General features: G+C 38.6%; 1 long non-coding RNA gene across 3 annotated transcripts in view; it reads right to left on the bottom strand.

The window, feature by feature from the left end:
• LOC143686122 (uncharacterized) overlaps window positions 1–24,482 on the bottom strand; it is a 42,049-nt gene extending 17,567 nt beyond the window's left edge. For all 3 annotated transcript variants that reach the window (XR_013176920.1, XR_013176921.1, XR_013176919.1), the window contains exons 1-2: window positions 24,328–24,482; window positions 11,929–12,042 (exon numbers count right to left, since the gene is read on the bottom strand). This is a non-coding gene — a long non-coding RNA (uncharacterized LOC143686122). The remainder of the gene's footprint in view (window positions 1–11,928; window positions 12,043–24,327) is intronic.
• Window positions 24,483–26,096: the final 1,614 nt, after the last annotated feature.

The raw sequence follows: 26,096 nt of genomic DNA, 5'->3' as shown, positions 1-26,096 counted from the left end.
AAAAAAGTAAAAGTAATAATAGTAAAATCAAAACAAAACAACACAAAACAAAACAAAAACCTATAGCTCAGATGCAGCTTCATTCAGTGTTTTAACATGATTACTTTACAATTAGGTATTATTGTGCTGTCCATTTTTGAGTTTTTGTATCTAGTCCTGTTGCACAGTCTGTATCCCTTCAGCTTCAATTACCCATTGTCTTACCCTGTTTCTAACTCCTGCTGAACTCTGTTACCAATGACATATTTCAAGTTTATTCTCGAATGTCCGTTCACATCAGTGGGACCATACAGTATTTGTCCTTTAGTTTTTGGCTGGATTCACTCAGCATAATATTCTCTAGGTCCATCCATGTTATTACATGGTTCATAAGTTTATCTTGTCTTAAAGCTGCATAATATTCCATCGTATGTATATACCACAGTTTGTTTAGCCACTCTTCTGTTGATGGAGATTTTGGCTGTTTCCATCTCTTTGCAATTGTAAATAATGCTGCTATAAACATTGGTGTGCAAATGTCCGTTTGTGTCTTTGCCCTTAAGTCCTTTGAGTAGATACCTAGCAATGGTATTGCTGGGTCGTATGGCAATTCTATATTCAGCTTTTTGAGGAACCGCCAAACTGCCTTCCACAGTGGTTGCACCCTTTGACATTCCCACCAACAGTGGATAAGTGTGCCTCTTTCTCCGCATCCTCTCCAGCACTTGTCATTTTCTGTTTTGTTGATAATGGCCATTCTGGTGGGTGTGAGATGATATCTCATTGTGGTTTTGATTTGCATTTCTCTAATGGCCAGGGACATTGAGCATCTCTTCATGTGCCTCTTGGCCATCCGTATTTCCTCTTCTGAGAGGTGTCTGTTCAAGTCTTTTTCCCATTTTGTAATTGGGTTGGCTGTCTTTTTGTTGTTGAGATGAACAATCTCTTTATAAATTCTGGATACTAGACCTTTATCTGATATGTCATTTCCAAATATTGTCTCCCATTGTGAAGGCTGTCTTTCTACTTGCATATTATTCTTGTATCCTGTCATTTTGCTGAATTTGTTTATTAGCTCAAGAAATTTTGTTGTAGATTTCTCAGGATTTTCCAAGTATAGTATCATGTCATCTGCAAATAATGAAAGTTTTACTCTTCCTTTACTGTTTATTACATTTTCCTGCTTGATTACTCTAGCTAGAACTTCTAGTACAATGTTGAATAATAATGGTGACAGAGGTCATCCTTGTCTCTTTCCTGATCTTAGAGGGAAACCTTTCAGTCTCTCACCATTGAGTATGACACTGGCTATGGTTTTTCATAAATGTCCTTTAACATATTTAGGAAATTTCCTTCGATTACTATCTTTTGAAGTATTTTTATCAGAAAAAGATGCTAAATTTTGTCAGATGCTTTTTCAGCATTAATCAAGATGACCATGTGATTTTTCCCTTTTGATTTGTTAATGTATTGTGTTACATTGGTTGATTTTCTTGTGTTAAACCATCCTTGCATTACTGCTATAAACCTCACTTGATTGTGGTGTATAATTTTTTTCATGTGTCATCGAATTAAATTTGCTAGTATTTTATTGAGGATTTTTACATCTATATTCATTAGGGAGATGGGTTGCAATTTTCCTTTCTGGTAGCATCCTTATCCAGTTTTGGTATTAGAGTGATTCTAGCTTCCTAAAATGAGTTAGATATTGTTACTTTTTCCACAATTTTTTGGAATGATTTGAGTAGGATTGGTGATAGTTCTTTTGGGAATATTTGATAAAATTCCCCTGTGAAACCATCTGGCCCTGGGCTTTTATTTGTAGGAAGATTTTTGATGACTAACTGAATCTCTTTACTTGTGATTGGTTTGTTGAGATCTTCTCTTTCTTCTCAAGTCAGTGTAGGTTGTTTGTGTGTTTCTAGGAATTTGTCCATTTCATCTAAGTTGTCTAGTTTGTTGGTGTACAGTTGTTCATAGTATCCTCTTATGATTTGTTTTATTTCTTCAGGATCCACAGTAGCAACCTCCTTCTCATTTCAGATTTTGTTTACTTGCATCCTCTGTCTTTTTTTTTTTTTTTTTTTTTTGTCAGCCTAGCTAGAGGTCCATTGAGTTTATTGATTTTCTCAAGGAACCAATGTTTGGTTTTACTGATTCTTTCTATTGCTTTTTGTCCTCTAAGTTGTTTATTTCTGCTTTAATCTTTGTTATTTCTCTTCTTCTATTTGCTTTGGGGTTACTTTGCTGTTCTTTGAGTTTTGCTCATTATTGTTTTTTATTGTAGGCATTTAGAGCAATAAATTTCCCTCTCAGCACTGTCTCTGTGCATCCTGTAAGTTCTGATATGTTGTATTCTTATTATCAGTCATCTTCAGATATTTACCAATATCTCTAGCAATTTCTTCTTTGACCCAGTGATTATTTAAGAGTGTATTGTGTAATCTCCATATATTTCTGAAAGTTCTGGCTCTTTGGTAGTTATTGTTTCCAGCTTCATTCCATTGTGGTCAGGGAAAGTGCTTTGAATAATTTCAGTCTTTTTAAATTTATAAAGACCTGCTTTGTGCCCCTGGATATGATCTGTCCTGGAGAATATTCCATGAGCACTAGAGAAGATCTGTATGTTTCTGTTAGGTCTAATTCATTTATCAGATTGTTTAAATTCTCTATTTCCTTGTTGATCCTCTGTCTGGTTGTTCTAGCTGCAGAGAGTGGTGTATTGAAGTCTCCCACTATTATTGTTGAATGTGTATTGCTTCCTTCAGTTTTGTCATTGTTTGCCCCATGTACTTTGGAACTCCTTGATTAGGAGCATACACATTTATGATTGCTACTTCTTCTTAGTGAATTGTCCCTTTTATTAATATGTATATGTTTGTTATGACACCTTTACATTAAAAACCTGTTTTGCCTGATATGTGTAGGAGTGTAGCTACTCCTGCTTTCTTTTGATTACAGCTTGCAAGGAAGATCATTTTCCTTCTTTTACTTACAATTTCTTTGTCTAAGATGAGTCTCTTGTAAGCAGTATATAGATGGATCATATGTCATAATCCATTCTGCCAATCTGTATCTTTTAAAAGATACACTGGCTGCCAGTGATCAGAGACTCCTATATCATATGGCAAGGCACATATGGCATCTGCTGGTCTCTCCCTTCTCTTTTAGGTTTCATAGTTCTCAGCTTCTTTCTTCCATGGCTTTCTCTCTTCTCTCTAAATTCATTTCATTTATAAAGAACTCCAGTAAGAGGATTAGGATCCATCCTGAACGATGAACTAGATGGCAGTTTGGCAGTTCCTCAGGAAACTGAATATAGAACTGTCATATGATCTGGCAATCCCATTACTAGGTATATACTCAGAAGAACTGAAAGGAGGGATAAGAATAAACATTTGCACACTGATGTATAGCGGCATTATTCACGATTGTCACTGGATGGAAACACCCCAAGTGTCCATCAATGAATGAGTGGATAAACTGTCGTACATATATATGATGGCATACTATGCATCTGTAAGAAGGAATGAAGTCTTGATGCATGCAACCACATGAATCAACCTTGAGATGTCATGTTGAGCAAAATACGCCAGACGCCAAATGACAAATATTGTATGTTCTCACTAATATAACCAGTTATAATGACCAAACTCTGTGTATTAAAGTCTAGAGTATAGGTTACCAGGAGATATAAGGAAGACAGACACTAACTGGGTGGATGATGCTTAACTTGTAAAGAATTATAGCATGGTTAATTGTAAATGCTTAGAAATGGAGAGCACAATACTATGTGATGGTAGCACAATTCTGCAAGTGTAACTGACAATGCTGAGTGTGGATATGGTTGAAAGGAAGGCTAGGGGCATGTATGTAACTAGGAAGAAATCTAGAAGATAAAACATGGGACTGTATAACATGGAGAAACCTATAGTGGACAATGACTGTGGCTAATTGCACAAATATAAGAAAGTTCTTACATGAATTAGAACAAATGTACATGATTATTACAAGGTGGTAATAATAGTGTGGTATAGGGAAAAATTGCAATTAATGCAAACTAAGAACTATAGTTAGCAGTGACACTATAATATTCTTTCCTCAGTTGTAATAGAGACACTACACCAAAGCTAAGCATCGATAATAGGAGGTATAAGGGGTATGGGATTTTTTTCAGATAAATGAGAATGTCCTCATATTTATTGTGGTAGTGAATGCATAACTATGTGATTACACCAAGAGCCATTGATTGTATATCTAGGATGGAATGTATGATGTGTGAATACAAATGTTTTTGTAAAAAGAATTTAAAGAGCATGAGGTATATAACCTATTCTCAAATGTTTAGAAAATAGATAGATGGATAGATATGTGAATGGATGGATGGATAGACAGATAGACAGACAGACAGGGTGGTATTGCAAATGAGGCAAAATGTTAAAATTGGTAGATATGGGTATCTGGGTCAGGGTATGTTGGAGATCTCTGTATGGGTTTTGCATTATTTTTGTACCTGTCCTGGAAGTTTTAAATTATTTCAAAATAGAAAGTTTATTAAAAAAATTCCAATAGGTGTTACAGATCTTCTGAATGTAAACAGGAAGACAGCAAAAATATACATGGAAGACAAAGAAGACAACTTTGAATGGAAATAAAGAAATTTAAAATTAAAACTTCACTTTGAAATGAAATAACATAGTGGAGAGTACAAAGAGAGAGTGCAAATGGTGTGAGACAGGTAAGTGGGGAGCGGGTTATATTAAGTATGGTTTTACCATGCAAAGACATTGGGCTGTACCTTATAAAGAATGAAGAATTTCTTTTAACTGCTATATTTAAAATGTCTGTAGGTGATGGGGCTTTAAGTAATTCTGTTATTCTTCCTTTTTATATTTTTAAGGTTTTCATTATTGGAAACAAATGAAACTGTTAAAGTCCAGTCAAACAGAGCACTTAAGGTCAGAAGGAGGATATAGATGTCTTTTATTAGTTTCATATTGGGTTTTCTGTTTCTTTGATTAGTATATGTATTAGTTTGTTAATGCTACCAGAACTGCTATATACCAGAAATGAGGTGGCTTTTATATAAGAAATTTATTGTTACAAGTTTACAGTTCTAAGGCCATAAAAATGTCCAAACTAAGGCATCCAGAAAAAGATACCTTGACTCAAGAAAGGGCCAATGATGTTCAGGTTTCTCTGGCAGCTGGGAAAGCACATGGCAATGTCTGCTAGCTTTCTCTCCCAGCTTCTTGTTTCAAAAAGCTTCCTTGGGGGCATTTTCTTTCTGCATCTCCAAACACCTCCATCTGTGTCAGCTCTGAAGCTATTACCAAATGGTTCACTCTTAACCACATCCATAATGGTTCACACTTACTGGTTACTCCAGCAAGGACCCACCTTGAATGGTTGGAGACACATCTCCATGGAAACCACCTAATCAAACCCATAACCAGGTGGGTCACATCTTCATGGAAACAACTTAATCAAAAATATACCAACCAACATTATTGAATCAACATTAAAGAACCTGGCTTTCTTGGGGTACACACAGTTTCAAACCAGCACAGTGGGTGTTTTCTTTTCTTCCACAACTACCTGGGAGATGTGGATGTGATCTTGACTTGGAACTACAGTATATGGTTGGTTTAATTAGCCCTTCTTGCCCAGTCAAGAGGGAAGTGTAACTGAAATCCAGCCTGTTCGGAGGCCATGCCCCATGCCCAGGTGTGGACCTTAGTCTACCTGGAGCAAAGGAGTCCAACGCAAAGGAACTGCATAGTCTAGAAGGAGTACTGCCTGATCCCAAAACAATCTATCCATGCCAGATGGCTCCAGAATTGCATGGAAAGCCCACCACCCCTTCTTCATGTAAAAAATGCAACTGGAATTGCTTTTTGTTAGGAAAGAAGAGAGAGGTGACCACAGGAAAAAGCCTCAGGAAAATGATGCCTGAGAAAACTGCAAAAAATAATAACAATAATGATAAGAAAACTGAATATAGCAGATAAAGTGAAACAACAGATTTAATTTCAGGCTTACATTTGTTTTAGCAAATGAAACAGAAAGCCATTTGAGTAGACACAACCACAAAGAGGTTTACTGAAAAGAAAGAGAATTTCACAGAATCCAAAGCACAACTTGGTCTCATGCAAACTGGAAAACTGGAATGAGATATGAGGAAATTTTCCCATTCTCTCCAGAGTTGCATTTCTCTCTTCTGCTCACCTCTGCAAATCTACCCCACTCTTCTGCTTCTCTTAGAAGACAGTCTTTCTCCTACTCAGTGCACGTGGCCAAAAATTGCTCCTCAATCTCAATTCTATAGGACCATTCTGTTCAAGCACCCACAATGTGTGTAGATTTGGTTCAAATGTCCAAGGGAAGAAAGCGAAAATCTCTTTTTTTGCTCATTTACCTACTCAAAATTAACACATATACTATTTGCAAAAAAGAGCATACTCACCAGAATAACAAAGGTCTATATTGAGCTCTACAAATTAGCCTGCAGTTCGTTCCAATTGAGTCACGAAGTAAGGAACAATCAAGACAAGATATAAAAAAATGTTATTTAAGTCTCCCCACAGAGTGATACATTTTTGATGATGATCAATAGTGGAATAACTATGCTTCAGGCACCCTGCTATAAAATGGACTGAGAGGACCAGAAGTCGTTTATGAAAGAGGAAATAAACATGCTTTTTATATGTTTAGTTTGCTAGGAAACTAAAGTTTAACACTTAGGGTGATGGGCTATTCCCCTCTATAGCTCAAGATGGGACCATATCTGTGAGTTAATATTTAGCTAAAGAACACACTCACCATTGGAGAGGACTTTGAACTGTCCTGGAGTCTGGATACTGTATTTAGCTAAAATTGTGCAAAGAACCTTGTCAGTAAAAGTACTGAATCTAATAAATTTTCATTTTAAAAGGTGGGGAAAATAAGTCATTGAGTTACCAGGTGGGATTCTGGACTTATCAAGAATGAAATCCCAAACTTTGCAATTGTTAAGGGTTGCCAGGCTAACAACTCTTCTGAAGGAAGGTAAGTGGAGGACCAGCCAACTAGGAAGTCTAAGGCAGGGCAGGGCTTTTTTTTTTTTTTAACAGTACCAAACTTGATCATAATTGTATAAGCTTCATGCCCCTTCATAGCTTTCCTGTAATTCACTTTATACTTCGCTCAAATGAGAATAATAAGACAAACCAACAGAAGAATTGTTGTCTTCATTCATTAGTTAAAAAAAAAATGTCCTAAGTACAGCCAGGGGAAAAAGACAGTGAAATCAGAATGAAGGCTGATGTCTTAGGGTTAAAACTGGACTCAAAGAACTTTATCCAAATCTGGCATAGATTTATCCCACATTTTATTAAAAATGTTTTAAATTTATGCATCCATTTCCCTACCTAGGTTATGGATGCTTAAAGGCATAGAATACATCCCAAGTTAATCTTTGCATCCCTAGCAACTGGTGGTATATCTAGCAAAAAGCCACATGACACATATTTGATGAATGAATGTGGTTCTATTTTTGACAAAGTGATGATAAAAGAATCTTTTAGATAGAAAAAAAAAATCATTCTAAGCCATTACCTTAGAGACATAAAGAATTTGGTGGTCTGTCCATGTGTTCCTGTTCCTTTAATTAGAGGAGGCTTACCCAAGTATCCTACTACATCAGGCTTATAGGATCCATTTGCAGAGAAAAATCATCCCAGGAAACTTCCTTGGCATTTTCCACACTTATACCAGACCCACTGTTTCATATGCCATCCTCCAGTTCTCTAGACTTAGGGCTTGGTACCTCTGACTTTGACACATGCTTTGGGCTCCTTCCATTTTAATGACTAACAGAAATTCCCCTCTGGTACACTAATCCTCTCTTTCCCACCTGGCTCTTGTCCCTGCTTGTGCCCCAGTGATTATGGTTTTATTAGGCTCCCTAAATACCACCGTAATAGTCAAATAATCCTTCAGAGTGCTAATGAATGAACATACAATGAAGTGAATAGAGATACCTGTCATTATTTGGGTAAGCGGCACTCCTCCATGGTTCTCTGCCTTGGTTGTATATGGGAATCATCTGGTGAACATAAAAATACTGCTGCCTGGTTCCTACCCCCTTGTTTTCTGAGGTAATTGATCTTGCGGTGGCCTGAGCCCCAATACTTTTTAAAGGCTTCCAGGTGATTGTTATGTATCAAATTTTCAAAGCACATCTTTAGGTTGAAAACCAAACTGGTGCATTTTTTTCATATTGCAGAAAATAGACATTATCAAATAAAAATGCAACAATTTCTTAGCTTTGTTTCTATTATCTTGCCTAAGTATACCACAACATCTCTATTAAGTATTACTAGATGAATACTTGGAAGTGAAATGAGAGATATTGGCTAGAGATATGTTGGGGGGATAGGTTTGAGACTTATTAAAACAAAAAGCCAAAAATCAAAATGTTAACACCATGAGGATAGTTTTCTGTCTAAAATGAGAACTAGGGGTGAAAGCTGTCCCCACTTCCTACCTTAGCTGAAAGCTGAAAGCTGAAATTTGGTTGTCCCCTGAGGATGTGGGCCAGTGTACCCCATTCCAAGAATCAAGAACGGTTGGCATTCTCTGACTGGCCCCTCCCACTTGCAGGTACTTTGCCCAGACATTGGGCAATTTTTTGAAAATTGACTATTTTCAAATTTTTGAAAATTGACTATTTTCAGGGATTTTTATTTTCACAGATATGGGGTTTAGCTTTTAAGTGAAGTGGGGGAAATGCCAGCCTTGGAGTCCGGCTGATGCCCAAGGCATGCAGAGGGAACCACGAGGAAGGCAGGGTTCCTTCCTCAGCTGTTTCTCTTTAAATGGTTGACCCAGAAGTTCCCCTTCCAGATGCAACTGCTGATGAATAAATGCTGACTCACTTCTGTTTCTAAGGCTCAAGAGATAAGGGCCCAGCTTGGGTTCTGGCACATTCAATATTAATTCCTGTGTGCTGCTGTTCCTCTCCTGAACCAAAGGGTCAGCTCATGCCTGGTGCCAAAGCAAAGAGTAACAGCCTCTGCTTTCAATTTTTAGGATAAAGGGGGATTATTAAACTGAACAGGATGGTTAATAATGCCGTGAAAACATGGACGCACCTTTAGCATCCATATTTAAACATGCAGTTTAACTAAGCTTCACAGAGTGTAGTTATCTTCTTTCATTAAGCCCATTATTAAGGTTCTCTTCAGACATTTCTCTGAATCCTCCACTTGAATAATCCTGGTCTAAGGCCTGGCTCAGGACAGAGCCCGGTGAAGAGTGATCGCTAACTGTCCACCTTGCATTGTCCCTAACAGGAGATTCTAAATGGATTTTGCCAGGACCTAGTTCTTATAGCCCCTGCAGAGTATACAGTCATTTAAAAAGACACTTGGCTATCCTCCATGGATGCATATGGACAGGCACTGTGCTTGCCTCTCCACTTGCTAGTGCAAGGAAGAGAGATTTTGGTTGGAGCCACAACTTCGACAAAATCAAAGATGAGCAAAAGGAAGCAGGTAGCCAATGTGTAGACAGAGAAGGCCAACATCTTTTCTATTTACTGGGCTATATCACAGAAGAGAAAGAGAAAGCTCACAGCAGGATTTGCATTGAGGAAGGGGAGGGTTAGCCGTAAACAGCAGACTCTTCCATTATCTTGAACAGCCAGCCCCAGTTTGCCTCATATGTATGTGGAGATGGTGATGAACTGGTCTCCTTGGCAACAGATGTGCTTGCTCAGCAGGGCCACCAGGCAGGCATCTGCTGGTCTGGAATGAGTACTATTGCTATTGCTCTCTCTTCTTAATGTCCATGACATCCAGATACACCTCCTCTCCTCTTCATTGCTATCATCTACTGACCCTCAGGTTACTATCTTGTCATTGAGTAAAATCCCCTCCACCCCTACATAGGAGAGATTTCAATCTCTATGCAGAGAGCCAGTAAACAATTTTGCTTCATAGTTCCTGAATTTCCTTTGCTGCATTTCATGTCAGTCCTCTAATCCAAGGAGCCTGTCCTGCATCTTATATCCTAGAAATGCCCCAACTCAGAAATCCTTGTCTATTCTCAGATTATTACCTCCAGTCCTTTCTGCTCTCCCCATCTTCATACTTATTATATCTGTTCACAATAATCCCTAATTCTTTGACCCGTTCATTCTTTATAGTCAATCGGGCCTTTCTTCTTTCACTCCCCAGCCCAGGCCTCTTTGTCCTAAATTACTCTCTCACCAGAAGAAGAATCAAAACCAAGGATTGATGCTGCAATCTGCCTTCTCTGATTCTAAACTCTGATGTTGCTGATGCAATTACACCATGGTACAAACTGAATCCATGATCAATTAATTTGTGGTTTCTGACTTCACCTGAGCCCTGGGCATTGTTTACCAATCTTTCTACTAGTCTTTGATTGCTTCTCCACCCCATTGTCTCAATGGCTCTTAGTTAACTATCTTGCCTCCTTTATCTACAAAAAGGTCACCATGGCACTACCAATGCCCTACCTCATACCACCCATGCACCCTCCAAGCTTGTTTGCCTCCTCTGCCCCAGCATCAGCACACAAGGTCTTCCTCTTCTCACCACCTTCAGAGACCTTGCCACATCTCCCTCCTGCTCCTTTGGAAAATGGCTTCATCAGTCTTTAAACAATTTTCCTTTAACTTCAACCTCTTCCTCTCAGTGGGCCCCTTCCCTAGTGTCTCCAGACCTGCTCAGTTTCCTCTCAACATGACATTCTATCCCTTGACCCAGCATGCCATATCCCATCTAGGATTTGATAAACTTCAGCCCACGGCTGCCTATCTTTGTTAATAAAGTTTTCTTGGAACACAGGCTTACTGTATTGTCTGTGGCTGTTTTCAGGCTATAGCAGCAGAGTTGACTAGTTGAGACAGAGACCATATGGCTTGCAAAGCTGAAAATCTTTACTCTTTTCAGAAAAAGTTGCTGACCCCTCTACATTCACCATCCACTTCCTTTTCTCCTGGCCACTGCTTAACCCATGAGAGTTGCAACCTTACTTCTGTGCTTTATCACCTTCTTAACCTTCCCTTATTAAGGTTAGTCAGGTCACCACTCATAATCTCCTGATTCAGCAGTAGGAGAAGTTTTCTTGACCATCAGAAAACCTCTCTGCCATATTTGATACTTGTTGATCAAACCTTCTTGGAGCTCTAATTCAAATCCCGCAGGCAGGTCACGTAAATTAATAAGGAATGCCCATGATTTTAACATACACTAGGCATTTGGAGAATTGGAGAGCATGTGCCCCACATAAAAAAGGCAGTTCCTCCACTGTTAGGAGGTATTGCATTCTCTATATAGCCAGATTTTCCAACGTTTCAAGGGAAGCCTGAAATTCAGATTTTATGTGACATCTCTCAACTTTTAAATATTGACAACTATTTAAAACTATTAAAAGCATCGATGAGCCAAACAAAATGAGACTTTTCACCAATTTGGCCTAAAGCCTGCCTGTCTGCAGTCTTTGATCTGTGGATAACTGCCTGAGATTCTGCAAGTGAACTTCCCTGATTCTCTTTGGGAATGTATGATTTTGGCTGCTGGAAGTCCTTTGTGAGCTACTCTCTCTACCCACATGGGTCTATGGGTCTTTTCTTGCTACATAATCTCTCTGGATGACAGGCTAAACCTCTGTCTCACTCTCTAACCAATACCCCTACTTCAGAACCTGCTTCCAATTCCTACGGGATGACTCAAACTGGAAATAGACACTTCAAAAGCCATACCAGCCCTTCACCTGCCCCTGTCTCCCTACCCTTTGCTAAGCATATGCCTACCTGTAGTTTAAGACTCAGCTTTCCTCCCAAAAAAGCCTTCCTCCTCTTCATCTTTCAGCTAGGTACCTCTCCTGTGTTCCCATATTATCTTGGCTACTATACTTGCTACAATGTAGTATAATTACCTGTTTCTGTGTCTGTCTATCCCCCTAGTGTGTGATCCCTCAGCAGGCAGGAACTTTGCATTGTTTGCCTTTGTATTCTCAGCTGCCAGCATAGTGCTAGCATATGGGAGGTTCCTAAAAAATGAATGGCAAATTGATAAACAAATAAGCAAACAAAAGAAGGATGCACTAAAAATTGTCAACTTTTCTACATCTATGGAAGATATTTACTAGTATTATTTTTATTTTACAGTTTCCTTCATGTATGATTAGTATTATTTTAGTATTTTTCAGAAAAAAATATTATTTTTCCCTTAATTGCGATTTGCAAAAACATTTACTTGCATACTAAAGTGAAATTTTATCGTGCCCAACCATAAAAATAATATAATTGAATAATGGAAATTAAATAATATTAATATATTGCTAAGCAAAACATAATACAGTGCGGGCAACAGTGGCTCAGTGGCAGGATTCTCACCCACCATGCTGGAGACCCGGGTTTGATTCCTGGAGCCTGCCCATGCAAAAAAAAAGCATAATGGAAACACATCTCTCCTATTAAATATGAGATTTACTGGGAGAATTTCCTACCATAAAGGAAGGAAAAAGTAATTTTTGACCTTAAAATCTTGTCAACGCCATGAACAATGAAAGTGGAAATTTTTCTCAAGCAAATATAGAAGACAATGAACCCAGCTTTCTGGAGAAAATTCTCATCACCTATTTGCTTTTTTAGTATACTTTTTAAAATCTGTGAGCTGTATCTTTTGGGGAAGGTGGAATAGGGGCGAAGTAAGACTTGAATTAACATTAGTTTTATTTTGACCTATGGCTAGGTGGTGTTTTCTGGTAACCCCATTTAGGACTTACAGATAAAATAAGGAGATAGGACTTCTCAGAAGATGGCAGAGCAGGGCGGACAGAAGTCACCCCTGCTCTGTGGGATAGTATAAGGAATGGGGAGAAAATGACCAGGACTATAGTCCCAGGGGGTGAGTGATTGAGAAGGGTCCTCTTTTGGGAAGGAGAATGGTGGGGGGGGGGGGGTTGGGACAGGGACAGCAGGTGGATTGCATTGGCAGGGACCTCCCCTGGGGGTAGGCGGTGGAACACAGGGAGGTGCACATGAGAGGGAGCTAACCTCTCCACTCCAGCCCACCCCTGCTGCTGGCTGGGGAAACCTCCCTGAGCAGAGATCTACAGCCGGCAGCACCCACAAGGACTCCAGACCAGGCCGGCTGACATGAAGAGCCATGTCCCTAGGTGCTGGGAGTTGTCACTTGGTTGGGTACCGGAAATACCCATCCCATCAGGCAAGGTACTGATTGGTTCCTCAGTCCTGCACACTGGGACCCGCTGTCACAGCCTGAGGGCCTCCCTGCTGGGGACGCCATCTTTCCAGGTGGTCCCTGCAGGTGGGAGCCTGAGGGGAGGAGGCGCCTTGGGAACACCACCTGCTGGAAGGATGCAGTAAGTGCAACAGGCAGACTCCCTATCCCCCTAGGTTTTTCATTTTCCCTCTTTTTATTAATATATCTTTTATATATTTATATATATATATTCTTTTCTATTATTTTTATTTATATTTTTACATTTTCACTGATTTATTTTTATTATTCTATTTTATTTTATTGTATTCGTTTACTTTTTCTTTAACTTTTTTTTTCCTTCTATGGGCACCAGTCTGAATTCATCCCCAATATACCTTGAGGTGTCTCTTTCTGACTCTGGGGCCTACTACTGGTGAGTTGCTTTTTTTGTTGGTGGTATTTTTATATATTTTTAAATTATTATTTATTATTTAATTTTTTCTTTTTGTGGGGTCACACAGGTCTGGAATCAAGCCTGGGTCTTCCATGTGGCATGTGGGCACTCTGTCCCTGAAGTATCCATGCACCCCAACCTAGCTTTAATAGACCCTTAACTAAAATTATACTTCCTACATGGGATCAAACTTCAGTTTGGTGGGAAATTACTGACAAGCCAAGTGCAAAAGGAAACCCTCAACCAAATAAATACAAAACTTTAGGCAAGTGAAGGAAACCGACTTGCAAAATAACCTTATTAAAATAATCAAATGTCCTGAACACAACAGAAAATCATAAAGAACATGAAGAGCCAAGCAGAAATGGCCCAGCCAAATGACCAAATCAAAACATCAGAGGGGACACAGAATATGGAACTACTCAAGGATATTTATAAAGAAATGAAGGATATCAGGAAGACACCAGAAGAACATAAAGAAGAATTTGAAAGATTATATAGAAAAATGGCAGATTTTACAGAGATAAAAGATATAGTAGATCAAATTAAAAATACACTAGAGACACATAATAGTAGATTCAAAGAAGCAGAAGGAAGAATAAGTAAGTTAGAAGACGGAACACTTGAACTAGAATGCACAAAAGAAAAAATGGCAAGAAAGATGGATGAAAAAAGAGCTGGATCTTAAAGGTATGATGGACAACAAGCGGTGCACAAATATAACAATCAATGGCATCCCAGAAGGAAAAGAGAAGAGTAAGGGGCTGGGAAAGTTAGTTGAAGATGGGATTGGGAAAAACTTCCCAAACTTTATGCATGAATAAGTACACAAATTAAAGAGGCTCAACAAACTCCAAAGAGAATAAATCCAATAAGGCCTACTCCAAGACATATACTGATAAAATTTTCAAATGTTGAAGAGAAACAGAAAGTCCTGAAAGCTCCATGAGAAAAGCAATCTACTTGATACAAGGGAAAATGCATAAGATGAGTTTGGACTACTCAACGGGCACCAGGGAGGCAAGAAGGCAGTGGTATGATATTTTTAGATCCCGAATGAGAAAGGCTACCAGCCAAGAATTCTTTAACCAGCCAAGCTGCCCTTCAAAATTGAGGGAGAGATTAAAATCTTCAAAGAACTAGTCAACAAGGGACCTGCCCCATGAGAAATACTAAAGGGAATCCTATCAGCTAAAAAAAACACAAGAGAGGAAGATCTGAAGGAAGGCACAGAATTGAAGAATACCAGTAATGGTAATTAAAAGGATAAAAAGAGAAAGAAGGAAAAGAATATATATCTGACAAATAAAAACTTAAAGATAGTAGATTCAAGAACTGCTTTTACAGTAATAACTTTGAATTTTAATGGACTAAACTCAACAATTAAAAGATACAGATTGGCAGAATGAATAAAAATATATAATCTGTCTATATGCTGTTTACAAGAAATGCATCTTAGACCCAAGTACACAATTAGATTGAAAGTGAAAGGATGGAAAAAAGATGTTCTATGCAAGCTGTAACCAAAAGAAAGCAGGAGCAGCTATACTAATGTGTTGGTTTGAAAGGATGTATGGACCCTAGAAAAGCCATGTTTTAATCAAAATCCCATTTTGTAAAGACAGAATAATCCCTATTCAATACTGTTAAGTTTGGATCTGTAATTAGATCATCTCCCTGGAGATGTAACCCAATCAAGAGTGGTTGTTAAGCTGGATTAGGGGAGATGTGTTTCCACCCATTTGGGTGGGTCTTGATTAGTTTCTGAAGTCCTATAAAAGAGGAAACATTTTGGAAAATGAGAGAGATCCGGAGAGAGCAGAGAATGCTGCAGCACCACGAAGCAGAGTCCACGAGCCAGCGACCTTTGGACATGAAGAAGGAAAATGCCTTCCGGGGAGCTTCATGAAACCAGAAGCCAGGAGAGAAAGCTAGCAGATGACACTGTGTTCGTAGTATACCCTTCCAGCTGAGAGAGAAGCCCTGACTGTGTTCGCCATGTGCCTTCTCACTTGAGAGAGAAACCCTGAACTTCGGACTTCTTGAATCAAGGTATCTTTCCCTGGATGCCTTAGATTGGTCATTTCTATAGACTTGTTTTAATTGGGACATTTTCTCAGCCTTAGAACTGTACACTAGCAACCTATTAAATTCCTTTTTTTAAAAGCCATTCTGTTTCTGTTATATTGCATCTGCCAGCTAGCAAACTAGAACAACTAATGTCAGATAAAATACACTTCAAATGTAAAGACAGCATAAGAGACAAAGAAGGACACCATATTAATAAAAGGGATAATTCACCAAGAAGAAATAACAATCATAAATATTTACGCTCCTAATCAAAGAGATCCAAAGTACATGAAGCAAACATAGGTAAAACTGAAGGAAGCAATAGATGTTTCAACAATAATAGTGGGAGAATTCAATACACCATTCTCTTCCACAGATAGAACAACCAGACAGAGGATCAACAAGGAAATAGATAACTTAATTTGATAAATGAATTAGATCTAACAGATATATCTAGATCATTTCACCCCAGAATATTAGGATATACCTTCTTCTCCAGTGCACATGGAATGTTCTCCAGGATAGATCATATGCTGGGACACAAACTGAGCCTTTACAAATTTAATAAGATTGAAATTATCTAAAGCACTTTCTCTGACCACAACAGAATGAATCTGGAAATCAATAATCACCAAAAAAAACAGAGCTTCTGCAAATCTATGGAGATTTAACAACATTCCCTTACATATTCAGTGGCTCAAAGAAGAAATTGCTAGAGAAATCAGTAAACCTCTGGGGACAAATGATAATGAGAATGCAACATATCAGAAGTTGTGGATGCTAAGAGGGAAATTTCATGCCCTCAATGCCTATATTAAAAAACAAGAATGAAAAAAAAAATGAGGAAAAATCAAGGACTTAACTGCTCACTTGGAGAATTTAGAGAGTGAAAAGCAAACTAATCCCAAAACAAATAAAAGAAGAGAAGTAACAAAGATAAAAGCAGAAATAAACAAACTGGAGAACAATATAGTAATAGAAAGAATCAACAAAACCAAAAATTGGTTCTTTGAAAAACTCATTAAAATTGATGGACCCCTAGCTAGACTAATAAAGAAAAAAAGAGTAAGGATGTAATTAAAGAAAATCAGAAATCAGAGGAGGGTCATTACTGTGGATCCTGAAGAAATTTTAAAAATCATAAGAGAATACTATGAATGACTATATGCCAAGAAACTAGACAACTTACATGAAATGGACAGATTTCCAGAAACATGAACTACCTATACTGACTTGAGAAAAAATAGGAGATCTCAACAAAACAATTACAAGTAAAGAGATTCAATCAGTCATTGAAAATTTTCCCACAAAGAAAAGCCCAGGGCCAGATAGCTTTACAGGGGAATTTTATCAAACATTCCCAAAAGAACTAACACTAATCCTCCTCAAACTCTTCCAAGAAATTGAGGAAAACAGGAATGCTACCTAACTCATTTTATGAAGGTAGCATCACTCGAATACCAAAACTGGATAAAGATACTACAAGAAGGAAAACTACAGACCAATCTCCCTAATGAACACAGATGCAAAAATTCTCAACAAAATACTAGCAGATCAAATCCAATGACACATTAAAAGAATTATACACCACAACCAAGTGGGGTCTATATCAGGAATGCAAGTGTGGCTCAACACAATAAAATCAATCAATGTAATGCAGCACATTAACAAAATGAAAGGAAAAAATCACATGATCATATCACTTGATGCTGAAAAAGCATTCGACAAAATTTATCACCCTTTCCTGACAAAAAACACTTCAAAAGATAGGAATCAAAGGAACCTTCTCAGTATCATAAAGGCTACACATGAAAGCCCATTGTCAGCATCATAGTCAATGGTGAGAGAGTGAAATCATTCCCCTTAAGATTGGGAATGAGATAAGGATGGCTTATCTATTATTCAATATTGTATTAGAAGCCCTAGCTGGAGTGATTAGACAGAAGAAGGAAATAAAATGAGCATCCAAATAGGAAAGGAAGAAGTAGAACTTTCATTATTTGCAGATGACATGATCTTATACTTAGGAAACCCAGAAAAATCTACAACAAAGCTACTTGAGCAAATAAACAATTTCAGCAAAGTGTCAGGATACGAGATTAATGTACAAAAATCAGTAATGTTTTTATACACAAACAATGACCTATCTGAAGAGACAATAAAAGAAACTTCCATTCAAAACAGTTACCAGAAGAATCAGGTATCTAGAAGTAAGCCTAACCAAGGATGTCAAGGACTTGTACACAGAAAATTACAAAACATTGCTAAAGGAAATTTAAAAATGGCCTAAATAGATGGAAGAACATTCATGCTCATGGATAGGAAGGTTGAATATCACTAAGATGTCAATTCTACCAAAATTAATCTACATATTCAGTGCAGTACCGATCAAAATCCCAATAATCTACTTGGAAGACTTAGAAAAGCTAGTTATCAAATTTATTAGAAAAGGAAAAAAAAACCTGAATAGCTAAAGATATCCTAAAAATGAAGAGCAAAGTGGCAGAACTATTACTTCTTGACTTTAAAGCTTACTATAAAGCCACTTTGGCCAAAACAGCATGGTACTGGCACAAAATCAGATGAGTTGCCAATGGAATCTAATCGAGAATGCAGACATAGACTACCAAATCTATGGACAACTGATCTTAGATTAGACCCTGAAATCCACTAAACTGGAGCTGAATAGTTTTTCAATAAACAGACATGAGACAATTGGGTCTCAATAACCAAAAGAATGAAAGAGGAATTCTATCTTACACTCTATACAAAAATTAACTCAAAATGGATCAAAGACCTAAATATAAAAACCAGTACCATAAAATTCTAGAAGAAAATGCAGGAAAACATCTTCAAAACCTAGTAATAGGAAGTAGCTCCTAAAACCTTACACCTAAAACACAAGTAGTGAAAGAAAAAATAGATAAATGGGAAACCCCTTAAGATCAAGCTCTTCTGTGCCTCAAAAGACTTTGTCAAAAAGGTTAAGAGGCAGTCAGCTCAATGGGAGAAAATATTTGGAAACCACATATTGGATAAAGGCTTAATATCCTGTGTACATAAAGAAATTATACAGCTCAACAACAAAAGAACTAACAACCCAATTATAAAATGGGCAGAGGAAATGAATAGGCACTTTTCTGAAGAGCAAATACAGATGACTAAAAAGCACATGAAGACATGCTCATTTCATTAGCCATAAAGGTAATGCAGATCAAAATGACCATGAGATATCACCTCACACTTATAAGAATGGCTGCAATTAAACAAACAGAGGCAGGCCACGGAGGCTCAGCAGGCAGAGTTCTCGCCTGCCATGCTAGAAACCCAGGTTCATTTCCCGGTGCCTGCCCATGCTAAAAAAAAAAAGCAATTATATAAACAAACAGAAAACTACAAATGTTGGAGAGGATGCAGAGAAATTGGAACACTTACTCATTGTTGGTGGGAGTGTGTATACGTACGTGTACATGTACGTATACACATACGTCTAAGCTATCCCTTAGAAAATGAACTACTGAGTCATCTATGATGCAGCAAGAATTGAAAGCAGTGACACAAGCAGACATTTGCACAGCGATGTTCATAGCGACACTATTCACTAATGTCAAAAGATAGAAGCAATCGAAATGCCCATCAATAGAGAAGTGGATAAACAAAATGTGCTATATACATATGATGGAATATTATGCAGCAGTAAGAGGAAATGAGGTCCCAAAGCATATGACAATGTGGATGAACCTTGAGGACATAATGCTGAGTGAAACAAGTCAAACACAAAAGAATAGATACTGCATAATTACGCTAATTTGACTCTGGTAAAGAGCAATGAAAATTGTCTAAAATTGGGAGTGCTGCTGATTGTACAACCAAGTGAGGATACTGTTTAAGACATGGTTTATTTGAGACATTAGCCATGATGTCCAATAGATTGAGGAAGCCAGACTGTGCAATGATTGAGAAGCAGAATGGTGAACTATGATACATTTATATCATGTGATATGGTGCAGCTATAAAAAGAAAGGATGTCAAGAGGCATGCAACAAAGTGAATAAAACTTGGGGATGTTACATTGTGCAAAATAACCCAGAAACAAAGGAACAAATACACTAAGGTCTCGTTCAGAAAATATCTATAAGAAAATTGGAGCCGAGATTGTAAGCCCTTCTAGCAGCCACACGTCATCTGAAGTTGTAAATGCATTCCTGGATGCTGAGACGCTGAGCAATATGTATGTCAGCTGGTATTTGCCCTAGGACTTTGAGTAACTCCGTGATACCTGGGACCCAGACTGCTGCAGCCATGAAGGTGAGCATAGCTGCGTATAAAAACAGTTAAAGCAACCAAAAGGGAGATCGGGCCTCAACTAGAGTTAAAAACCAAGCCAATCTGGCTGGGACTAAGGTAAATCAGAATTTTTTTTGGTAAAAGATGGTAATGTATGTACTCTAGATCTTCACCTACTGTATGTATGAGACCAAAGGCAGAAAGGTTTATACAGAACCTAAATTTTCTGTGACACATAATCTAAATCAACCTGTCTGGATAGCTCATTTGAACAATCCAGATTCCTGGGATCCAGAGTGGGAACGAGGCCTTGTAGTTCCGTGTAGCTTTGTGTAACGCCAGGACACATCTCAGACCGTGGTGGGCTGGTAATTGGGAGGTGCTGGTGGAGTCCCTTCCAAAGGAAAATTATGTGTATATATGGAACTATGGAGCTTTCCCATCTGGAAAGCCCTGGATACCTCCCTCAACCATGACCAACTCTCAGAAAAATGGGCCAGGCCCTTGATTTTGAGGCTTGCCCTTATGAAACTTCTTTCTGTGGGGGAGAAGATAAGATTGCCCATGACCTGGGAGTTCTTTCTAGGTAGCCTCTTGGTTGCCCAGATGTGGTCTCTCTCTTTCAAGGGAAAGTCATTGCCCTCCTCCCCTGTGGGGGACATGACATTCGGGGTGAATGTCTCCCTGGTGGTGTCGGGCATGGCTCCAGGGATGAGTCTGGTTCTGGCACCATGGGATCAATGTTGCCTTGCAGACCCAGGGGAAGAAAAGAGGTATTAAAAGTTGCCTAATAAAATAAGGCATCAGTGGCCAAGAGAGGTCAAGTGGAGTCAGGAGGCTACTCTGGAGGCAACTCTTAAGCAAGCTTCAATTAGGCAGTGCTGATTACCATGGCTTGCTAAACCCCAGCCAATATCACTCTTGTTGACTTTCAACATGTAGAAGTCAACCTGAGACTTTATAAATCTTTCATTTATAAGCACTAGGTTTGCTTCCCTGGAACCTGTAATTCCAAGAGGATTCCTAGGGTCCTGAAACCTAGAGGGACCAGCATCTCCAAGATTATCAATGAATTACATCCCCTTATCCTTTAGTGTCAACACCCTTTCTCAACATGGAAGTCAGAATGGGATCCCTATAGATTGGGAGACAGATCAGGAGAGAAGGAGGAAGTATAACAGAGAGAATAGGATTTAACAAACAAGTACGAGTGAATCACTATAATATTCCATCTAGCCTCCAGTGTTGAGGAGAAGCTAGAAGGAAAATTCTGAGGTGGTGGAATAATAGTCTATGACAAACTCTGGGATCTGGTTTGTAACTATTTCTTGCAGTGTGCTTTGAAAATTATTGCTTTTTTCTTTCTCTGTTTTGTATATAGTTATATTTTACAATAATAAAATGTAAAAATAAAAAACAAAACATGGAGATAAAGTTCGTTATTGATCAATAGGTGGCAGCATTGCTTTGGGACAAACACTACACTGACCCTGTACAGTGTATTATTTTTTGGACTTCTAGATCTATGTCTTTTATTCCTAAACTCTAGACTTCAGAGTGTCCAATGCAAATGACAATAACATGAACAAAGTATGAACACGGAATTTGAGGGAAAACTGCTAAATTGCTAGAAAGTTAAACAGTGCTTATTCATTCAACAACTTTTTATTGGATGCCTGCTATATGGGTCCTGAAGATAAAGGGAGGACAAGACAAAAAGTCCCTATCCTCAGGGAATTTATATGATAGAAAAAATTTCAAATATTGGAAGAATAAGAGTGGAAACTATTTAGACCCTACACCTTCAACCAAAGACCTCAGAATATAAATATCTGGATTGGGGGTATAAGCTAACCTGTGAGTAAACAGAAATGTTTTTATTCTGAGTGAACAAAATAAAGATCCAAGGATTCTTATACTCAGTCCTAAGATGGGGCAGGTGGAGAAATAGGAACCTGGGGTTTTACAGTGAAATGTGAAGAAAAGATCTCCAAGTGTCTGGAAAGTCTTCCCCCTTTTAAGGTCACATCTCAAGCACTGGTGGTTCTACATTTTCTTCACAATTGGCCCCAGAACCTGGCCTACTTTCTTTGCATTTCAGAAGCTGTCTTGACTCTCATGTCCTCACTTAAGATTTTCTCCCTACCTCAGCAGGGCTGGAGCAAATGTGATCTCACCAATCTCCCACCAGGATCCCTTTGGTATTCCAAAGATAAGCACATATGGCAAGGTTTGGAAACCTCTTAGTTACACCAATTAAGGCCATTTACTAGGCCTCAATTAGTCCATTTAGTAAGGCCAAATTCTAGAAATAAAATATTACTTGTGAATGATCATTACCACTTACAGAGTCCTGAGAATGTACAAAACAGTTTTGTTTTGTACATTCCAATTAAGTCACTTCTCAAACCTTCAGAAACACCCTCAACAGCATCCAGTATATCTCAGACCCCCGTCCTCTTCCCCTCCCATAGGATTCTCAGTACTTTTTTACCCCGTGACCTTTGTTCTCCCCCATCACCACCTATGCCCTTCAGGGTCTCTCCTAGACCTTGGAAGGCACTTGAGGTCCTTCAGATACTCACAGTGAAACATCTTGTAAGACAAACAAATTTATCTCTTTGAGAACCTCTTGGAGCAGAACATTACAATGCTAACAGTTTTGGTCTCTCTTTTCAGTCTTACTGATGACTCCCAGAAGGGACAGAAAAAGTGGGAAGTCCCACCCATATTACTATATAGGAAGTGACAAAAAATAACATGGGTAAATTACAAAGGTTTCACAGAATTCTCAGGTCCTGATCCCTAATCTACAGCTTCTAACTTGTGTCTGTGGTGGTAATTAAGAGACCCTACTGTCTCTCCTCCATTTTTGAGGAGAAAAGGGCTCACCATTATCCCCCTTCATTCAGATCTTTGCCTTTGAAAGAAAATGCATGCTAATTTCCCTCTCCCCAAGAAGGCCTCTTTCTCATGAAATAAACCTAGAGTGAGGTTTAAGGCAGAAAAAAAGGCTCCAAGTCTCAAGTGGGAAATATGCTTCTCTGAGGACATCCAGGCTGGGTTGTATCCAATCCATTAGTCAAAAGAATCTATTCTGAACATGTGTTCTTTTAAGTTTCTTTTTCAATTGAGTGTTGGGATAGGCATGAAGTTAGAGATTCCAATTTGTTGATGCTCCCTTAATTGTTTAAATGTATGCACACCCATGTAAATTTTGCACTAAGATGTCGAATACTTCCAGCACTTCAGAAAGTTCCCTGTGCTCTCCTAATCTTTGAAATTAGTAAAATATTGTATTTCTTAAATAGGTGTTCTAAAACAAAGGCAAACAAAAAATCCAGAAAGCAGAAGGTTTGGGGAGAGGGATTGCCCTACTTTTCCCCATTGCGCTGAGTCTCCAGTAGCCTTGAATGGACAGAGGAAAGGAACTCTGTGGTTCTGTTCAACCCAGAAGTCACTCCCCTTCTGAGAATGTCTCTCCCATCCATAGCCGAAACCTCTAGGAAACATCTTGGTAGTCTGTAATACCCAACTTATCTGCATATAGTTGATCAGAAACAAAATGTCTCAGTCTTGCTATGCGGTTGTAACTACTTTTTTTTTTTCTGCATGGGCAGACACAGGGAATCAAACCCAGTCTCCAATGTGGTGGGTGAGAATTCTGCCACTGAGCCACTGCTACACCGCTCTGTAACCACATTTTGTATACATGGGAGCTATGGGGGTGTTATATTCTATCATAAGGACAGAAACAAGGGTAAAACAATGAGATGGACACATATACCAGAGAGTAAGAAAAATATATCTCTATATAATGATTCAGTAATCATAATCATTTTTTAATTCTTAATTTCTCAGTTATAGTTTTCCAGTCCTGGTCCTAGTCCTTTCTGGTGGCCCAACTGCTAGCTCCTTCCTGTGGCCCTTAAATTCTTAAAATAAATTTTCTTATCTTTTCTTAGGCCATTTCAAATTGGTTTCGGTTACTTGCAATCATAAGCTTACTTAAAATGAACTCATGTATTCTTTCATTCTCTGCTTTTGCATAATAGTTAAGAGCTTAAGCTTTGGAGTATAAGAAATTAAGATTCAATTTCCAACCATATATATATGATGAGATATATATATCAAAAAAATGCATACATACTTTCACCAAAAGACATATACTAGAATTCTCAAATCTGTTCTCAACAGTAGAACAGATTGTGGTATATTTGCACAATGGAATTCCATACAGCCAAAAGAAATCATCACAAACACGTACAACAAAATAGACGTAGTTCATAAACATACCTTTAAGGGAAAGAAGCCACATACAAAGAGTACACGCAGTATGATTTCACTTTTATAAAGTTCAGAATGAACCTATACTTCAGCAGTCTAGTTACTCTTGGGTGAAGGGGTGACCGGAAAGGGGGTCTCTGGAGGTGCTGGCACTGTTCTGATTCCTGGTTACACAAGAATGTTCAGTTTGTGAAATTTCAACCATACACTCACATTTAAGTACTTTTCTTATGTAAATTATATTTCAAAGTTTTAAAAACCTAAATTATGGCCAAGTATAAGTAATAAAATCACCTCTACTTGGAATGACAGCGCAACTGGATGTAGGAAATCATATGGCAATTAGGCCCTCAAAGCAGGGCAAATCTTCCTAAGAAAATTGGCATTCTAGAAAAAGGAACGCATAAGCAATAGAAGGGTGGTTGGGAAGCGTAAGGGACATTTGGAAAAGGGCAAAATTGACCAAAGAATAAGGTTGGTATAAGAAAGAAGCAAGAGAAAAGCCTCCAAACCAGACTGAGGGAGTCTAAAGAATTTGGTCTTTAGTCATTGGGCAATAAGGAACTAGGGATATTTTTTTTTTTTTTTTTTTTTTTTTTAGAGAGAGGGAGGAAAGGAAGGAAAGAAGGGAGGAAGAAAGGGAAACATTTTTTAAACATTTTCTTGTTTTATTATATTTTGTTTGTTTGTTTGTTTTTTACATGGGCTGGGGCCGGGAATCGAACCGGGGTCCTCCGGCACGGCAGGCAAGCACTCTTGCCCGCTGAGCCACCGCGGCCCGCCCAAGGAACTAGGGATATTTTTTAAGTGAGGAGCACAAATGATCAGATCTACACTTTGGGAAATCAGTGTGCGCGAGGCAGTGAAGGAAGGAGGCCAGGGGTGGGTGGGGGGAGCATACAAGTAGCGCACTGTGTGATCCGGCCCTGTCCACCCACCTCTTCAACTGGAACTCACAGCAGCTGCAGGCCAGAGACACCCAATTGCTTGTCCTTGACTAAACCAAGCCCCCCTGCCTTAGCACCTGGGGCAGGCTCAGCCCCCCTGGGAGCCCCTTTCTCTTTTCCTTTGCTAGGTTTGTGCTGAAAAAAGAGCATCTTGCCTTCCAGAAATCCTCTAGGGAGCTTTGCCATAAAATAAAGCAGAGTAAAAAGGTAATAGCTTGCCTTCAGGATCCTCAGGACCCAACCAAATAAGGAAACATAAAATGCTAACAGTGTCTATTGTGAACTTTTATTCAAATTCTGAATGAAAACAAATCTATTATTGATTTTGTAACATATTAGCATGAGAGACAGTTTCATTCAGCACTTTCTCAGCACACCCAGGCCTCAAATCACTTTCAGTAGCTTAACTAGGCAGCTTGTAGTTATCAGAAAATAACTTCTGGCCCAATTTTGTTTCAGTGCGCTCACTTCATGGTGTGCTTTCCCCATCTCATACAGGCAGTCAGACAGCTGTACCCTGGCTAACGACAAGAAATTAGAAATTGTGTATTGTATCATTTGACTTATTGTTACAGGCTCAAGTTGCTAAAAGCATGACAAAAATTGATAGGGGCAAAAGATCATTATCTGGAAGTTTTCCAAGTTTCAAAAGGAAACAGGAAAACTCAAGTAATCCAGATCCTCTATTCCTTCTAAACAGAACACATCATCATGTATTGTTAAAGTACGGTCCTCTACAAGTGTAAATATTGGTCAAGGTGGTATACTTGCAGAGCAGTGGTAAATGAGAGGCACTAATATTCTCATGGGTTTTCAGTGCCATAGCCAGTC

The sequence above is a fragment of the Tamandua tetradactyla genome, chromosome 1 (genome assembly GCF_023851605.1).
Source record: "Tamandua tetradactyla isolate mTamTet1 chromosome 1, mTamTet1.pri, whole genome shotgun sequence".
Classification (NCBI taxonomy): Eukaryota; Metazoa; Chordata; class Mammalia; order Pilosa; family Myrmecophagidae; genus Tamandua; species Tamandua tetradactyla.
Note: the sequence above shows the minus strand (reverse complement) of the source record. Positions and strands in the feature narration are given on the sequence as shown.